Source organism: Mustela lutreola, chromosome 2, assembly GCF_030435805.1.
Source record: "Mustela lutreola isolate mMusLut2 chromosome 2, mMusLut2.pri, whole genome shotgun sequence".
Lineage (NCBI taxonomy): Eukaryota > Metazoa > Chordata > Mammalia > Carnivora > Mustelidae > Mustela > Mustela lutreola.
Genome location: NC_081291.1, coordinates 82,649,129 through 82,655,975, shown reverse-complemented (window position 1 = coordinate 82,655,975; position 6,847 = coordinate 82,649,129).

The following is a 6,847-nucleotide window of genomic DNA, read 5'->3' as shown; positions in this document are numbered from 1 at the left end:
TGATCCCCTACTCTTTTGAACTCTAACTTCCTCTTAACTAATGGTCTACCACCTCCCGCTCCTATGTAGAAGCACATGAGGGTAGTGATGGGAAAGAGAACTCTCCCTGGACAGACTCATTTTCCATTTGCCACATCTGAGAATATTAAGCCTCTTATCTTACCATGGTCTGAAGAGCAACTAAAAAGAGTAGTTGTAAATAATTCCATATCTTCATATTCTTTTCTAAACTCTTAATGCATTTTTAGGGGATTGTTAATGCTCAAAAAGTAAAAACAAAAACAGCCCAATTACGGCCTGAATAGAATCAACAGCAAGAAAAATACAATAAGAAAATTAATAAATTTGACTTTCCTTAACATGCTACTGTTACAGTTAGTACCTTATTTTTCCCGGGAGGTCTTGTCCTGATTAAAGCCTTTAGAAGAATTTTTTTGCCCCTAAATATCTACACCCATTGTATTAACTCTATAATCAAGGCAGAGTGTCAGTTAAGTTAAAAATATTTGCCTTCTCCCAAAAAACTATGAATAGGGCCATTCTTCACAAATGTACTAATTGTTTTCCTCGCTGTTAACACCAGCCAATGTTGGCAACAGCAGCATTGAGATTGCATTGTAAAAGACATCGCAAACAGGGAACTGTCTTCTTTATCTTAATTAACCTATAGTTGGCATAATGGAGCCTGCCTTTTCACACCTTCCACTTTCCTAAGGCGAGAATGGTAAAACAAAGACAGTAAAAGCTAATGTCCCTATGGGCTATGATAATTAGCAACAACACTTTTTTTTCTCAAAGCAGTTCCAGTCATTAGCTGAAGTGCTACATACATGCTAAGTATCCCTTGATGGTTTGTAAAGTTTATCCCATCCTGGGATGAGACTGGTTTATTGATTACGTGGGTCTGAAGAGCAGCAGAGGTGAGAACTTAAGGCACTGCTGCATATTCAAAAGCAAGGTTAACTTTAAACAACATTGAGCATCCATTATTCCCCTATCAGATGGGCAGAGATAGAAAAGTTTGATTCTATATAACTTAGGTCAGGGTATGTGGGACTCCGGCACTTGTACATACCCATGGTGGAAGTATCAACTGATAGGACATAGATGGCAGGTGTTTCAGCAGGGGACAGGAATTACAGCTGAACTGCACGCCACCCCCTGCTTTGTTCTAGCAACTTGACTTCTAAGAATTTATCCTACAGATCTCATAGGAGTTCACAAAGATGTAACTCAAGGATATGTTATGGTGGCGGTTGTTTTGTTTGTTTGTTTGTTTGTTTTGACAATGCTAGGAAAGAAAACAACTCAGTTGTCAACCGTAAAAGAATATATTACCTCATGCAACGTATATAGTATTTTGTAACCCATAAGCACTTAATGAATCCTGTCAAGTTGAATTGAAAAGTCACTCATCACATCATCACTCATCACATCATTATTCCTTCTACTCCTTTACTCAATTATTTTTCTTGTTTTTTTATGTATTTATTTACTTATTTAGAGAGTGTGCATGCATGGGTGAGAAGCAGAGGAAAGGCAGAGGGAGAGGGAGAGAATCTTAAGCAGACTCCATGCTCAGTGTGGAGGCTGACGGGAGGCTCGATCTCAGAACCATAAGATCATGACCTGAGCCAAACTCAGGAGTCAGACTTTTAACTGGCTGAGCCACCCAGGCTTCCTTCATGTACTCACTTAATAAATGTGTTTTGGTTGACAGGCATTCACTTGAGGTTTGCTATTAATAAAATTAGCCCTATTGTTTTCAAAACCATGGGAGAGTTTGATGATATAGATCAATCAATGCTTCTATTTTATTGATATTTATTAAGCAGGTACTATGATATTTATTTAGCAGATACTAAGGCTCTGGAACCTTAAGGGGTAAAAGAGTCCTGGCCCCCTCAGAATTCACAGGCATTGTAGGAGAGGCAACACAGCCATCAGTTCACTGTTGTAAAAGAGAACTACGTTCATCAGGGTTGAATCAGGAAAGCAGAGCCCACGGTGCATCTAGGATAAGGGATTTATTCTCAGAATTAGATCTTCATTGTAGGAGGAGCTGGAAGCAAATGTCTGAAGGGAGGAAGAGTGGTCAGTTGGAGAAGTCATGGACGCAAAAGCAGGTCCGGTTTTCAAAATTGGATTGCCAAAGGAAGCGTATAGGAGGACTTAGGGATGTCGTCTCTCTGCAGCTACTGGTCTGTGGATCCACTACCAAGCATCAGTGAGGAGAATTGGAACTCTGCCAGACTCCAGCTGAACAGTCCAGGAGAGCTAGCGGTGGACCTAGAGGAGAGCAAGGATCAGCCAGGACTGCAGCTAAATATAAGGCCTTCAGCAAGTGACCACCACTGCTTCACTTCTGCCTCCCAGCTCTCAGGCACTTTACTCTTGACCAACTATAACTTGAACCCATGCAGAGAAGAAGGTGTGGGAAACAAATCTCAGCTTAGCTCATCTGACTCAATACAAAAAGCTACAAAAGTAAATATGTGTTAGCTTAAGCTTCTATCTCATGTTACTGGAAAGCTTAGATTTAAGAAAAGTACATAGATGTTCTTTCAGACCTCACCTTCCAAGGAAGTCAAGAGTAGACCATTTAAATGTTGGTGAAATCTGTGTCTCCAGGTAACTGATGGTTAAGATCATCAAGTTGTACTAAGGCTGAGAGATGTCAGGCTCTGGAAGAACTTGGGTTGTCCTGAGAGTGTTTTTGAGCCTCTGCTCACATGTTCACAGTGGGGACAAAGGATGAATGCTTGGCTCTATCTCACATCTGCATGGCAGGAGGACCTGAAGGTTCTGGTTTGGAGCGTATGGTGCAGCATGGCTTAAAAATACCATGTTTCACTTAGTAGCAAAATAAATGCTTGGCTGGTTGTGGGTAGATGAAAAAGTGTATGGACAGTGGTTCCTTGAGGCTGAGAAAGACAGCTGCAAGTTTTTGTTTAATGTCACAAAATTAGATGCTCAAAGAGCAAAGCCTCACCAAAAACGTTTTAGTGTTTTGTTTGAATGGCTAAAGGAAGAAATTCTACCTCAACTCCAGTGCGAGTATCTGCCATCTTCCATGTCAGGTACCAAAAAGTCCTTCCCTTTCCTTCTTCCACTCGGTTTTTCCCAGCTAGACTAAGGTCATAAAAACAAAAACAAGACTCCATCATTTGTTGTTAGCTCACAGGGAGATGGTAACATTTGCAATAAGTTGCCAGCATTTAAAAAAATGGGAGATTGTGCATAAGTATCTTAATCTCCAGTGTCTTTTGAAATCTGGGACTCCTGGAAATGCTGGTCTGTCATTCCCATATGACAATTGTGGCTTGGGCTCGGGGGCTTCTTCTCCCTGTAGGTAGAGTGCCTTCCTGATTGACATGGCCTCCAGTGGTTTGAATTGTCCTATAATGCAAATCCTTTGCCATTTATCATCTCATGTGTCCTGTGCTACTTATACGTAAAGAAATCTTGATGAGTGACTATGATAAAGCTGCTTCAACTTCTGTAATTCTTAGAGTGCACAGGCACTGGACTAAGTGCCTTAACATTTCATTTTTTTCTGATTTTTCTCACCCTTTCAGGGTAGCTGTTACTTCTATCTTATGGATGAAAAACTAAAATTAAGGGCCTTCCTTGAGTTCAAGAAGAATATAGCCAGCATTTAGGGCACAGGAAAATGGTCTGACTCGAGAGCCCAGGTTTGTGAGGTGGGTCAGCAGATTTTTTTTTTTTTTTTTTCTGTAAAGGGCAAGACAGGAGATCATTCAGTTTTAGCTCTGTGTGCCCCGTAGTCTCTGTTGGAACCTCTCAGCTCCGCCTTTATAACGCCATAGTAGGTGCAGGAAAGCGGGGCGGCTTCTTGATGAAATCAGGGCAGGAGCTGGGTGTGACTTGGAGACCAGATTGTCTACCTCCAGGACCTGTGACTGAACACAACTAGCCAGGGTGGTTCTACATGGAGGGCAGTGGATGTTGCCGCGTGGTCCTGCACATGACCCTTGGTAGTAGGTGCGATCCTATGAAATTACTGCTGGCAGATCCTAGAGATTTCATGTAGCGCCAGTGCCGTGCCAATCTGCGGATGAAATTGACTCATGTTTGCTTTGAACTCTTTATTACATACGGTTCCAAATTTGAGTTGTTTCTGGCTCCGTTTGTTTTTCAAACACGTGAAATCTTAACCACAGGGACCACAGGAAAGGCATGAATACCAAAGCCTAAGGAGAAACCGGGACAGCCTCCTGGTGGCAGCTGCCTGAGCTAGGCGCCTTGAGCTGCCTCTACCTTACAGAGGGCTGAGCCTCAGCGGCATTAGGGGGCGTGTACAAACACACCACTTGTCCACAAGGTGGGATTTGCAGCTGCATGGTTTGGGCCCCCCCAGCTCAAGCTGGCTTTATTTTTCTGTGTCAATATCTGCTGTGCCTTTTCTGAATTCACCATTATGAAGCATATTCCTGGAAAAGGTAGACATACAGTTCATCTTTTCTTCAACATTATTTATTGGGGGCCTAATGCATGCTGGGCACTGGGAATGTGATGTTGAATAAGGTAGAAACACAGGCCTAGAGAGGACATCTCAGTGGAGAAGAGAGATAGCAAATGTCTCTAAATGACATAAGTCCCCAGCTTGCCATCTGGACCTCCAGCTCTGTGCTCACACCGGTCCCCAAGTATGGGGCCAACAGCATGAACTGCCTTGTGGGTGAGGCCGCTCTGGAGAGCAGTACGGTTGCTCTGATGTCAAAAAGGTATCACTACATGCCACGCAGCCAACTGAATCCCGAGCATGCTTGTTTGTGTTCAGGGTGGGGTACGGGGATCTGGCCAGATTCTTTGGTGTCTTGTCCAAGAGCTACATTCTTCTGTCTTATAAACTGAGTATTGTCTTCTAACCTCTGGTACTTTTCAGGTCATATACGAGAGGTGTCAGGTAGGCACTGTGAGGATGGGGATTTACAAAAGTGTGTGTGTGTCGTGGTTTTATTTCCCCCCTTTCAAGATTACCGCTGGCTTTAAAAGAGTCAAGAACTCAAACTTGCATGAACTCTTCAACACCTCTCCAAATTCAACAAAACTGACATTTATAGCTTCGGTGAAGCGGAGACATGGCATTTGGCTTCAGATTGTTTGGACTGTAGAGTGTCAGTATAAATAGCTTTGATTGACTTTTGTATCGTGCACATCTGGAAGCAATCTATGGCATTCCAGCTAGATTAAAGACCGTTTTAAAGGAATTTCTTTTTTTTTTCTTTTTCTTTCTTTCTTTCTTTTTTTTTTTTTTTTTCTGTTGGCCATGGTGAATAAAGTTTCAAAGGAGGTTTAGCTGCTGTTCTTAACGTAGACTCTGATGAAGTCAAATTCAGGGCAAATGCTGGGTGGGGGGAAAAGGGAGGAGGGAGGTTTGTTTTGCCAAAAGAGCTAAACACAGAAGTGACTTTTCCTCGATTGTTTTGTTCACACTGAAATGAGAGATAAAACATCAGACACCAGGAAGCTGCTATCACTACACAGAAACCATGAACTAAGTCATTTTTAAAGAGAAGAATGGGTTGACCTAAGAGAGGTGAGAATAGCTAAGTATGTGTCACTTGGCTCAACAACCAGAAGGGCTGGAAAGAAGCATGAACACAGAATTTCATTTATGGAAAATGTACTGGGTGTTCATTTAGCAAGGTCTTACGAGACACCATCTCTTTGCACCCACTGTGGTCTAGGTGACAGGGTAGGATCGAGGGGAGATAAAGACAAACTTGCTCTGCTCATGGGACTTCTGACCTAGCACCTTCCCCATACATTATTTAATTACCTTTGTGATAAAATGATGGAGAAGTGTGGGTGTCCTGAGTGCCTGTGGACGTAACTTAGAGGGCTTGGGAAGTCTTCCTGAAAAGACTTGAAATTGGACACAAGACAGGGAAGGGTAGTACTCAACTGGAAAAGCAAGTCAAAGGAGAGAAAAGGAATCACTTTCTGGGGGGAGTGGTTGGATTTTGAATTTTTAACCCCTTGGTTGCAAGGAGCAACCCAGTGAAGTATCTTCCTCATTGAGACATGGGAGACATGAGGCTCAAATTGATTCTCCCCTCTCCAGTTTCTTTCCACTTATGAACTGTCATGCTCACTGAACACCAGAACCTACCTTAGCAACCATTTTATCCCTCAGCCCTGGTGGTCCACATATGGGAAGGCAAGTCGCGTTAAATCCCTGGTCCTCAGTTTCTCGATTTTGGTGATGAGGGGGGTTGACAGATGCTCTGGGAGTGGAAGGCAAGGCATCCACATAAATAGTGAAGTAGCGTGTAACATGGATAACAGATGCAGATGGAAACAGTGTTGTTGACAGCATTTAAAGAAGGAAACTCTCAGATGAAGACCCTGGGAGGAACAGTAAAATTCTTGAGAATGTACCCTCAAGTTTCTCTTAGATAAGAAAATGAAATATCCGTGATTAAATCTGACTCCTAAGCTTGGAGCCACTCATTGTTAGTGCCGTAATATATAGGTCATTGTGGTCCTTCTTTTTCTTTTCGTTGCTGAAGGAAAGTGATAAAGTGTGGCAAGAAAGTGGCAAATTGCCCTAAAAATCACATAAAAGTGCAATTTAGCGCACACAGTTCTGCTGAAGAAAACCACCTTTGTTTCATTATTAGCTTCCCAGGGATTTCTTTCCTTGGTTGGCATTTAAGTGTGGAAACGTGTCCTTTTTTTCTTAACATAATGAGACAGTTCTTATGTTTTAAGAACAATAGAAGAAAGCATGAAGAGTGATCGATACATTACCTGAGATTTATTAACTACCAACTGGAGCCTTATTGCCAACCTTTGGGTATGATTTGGAAAGACAAGG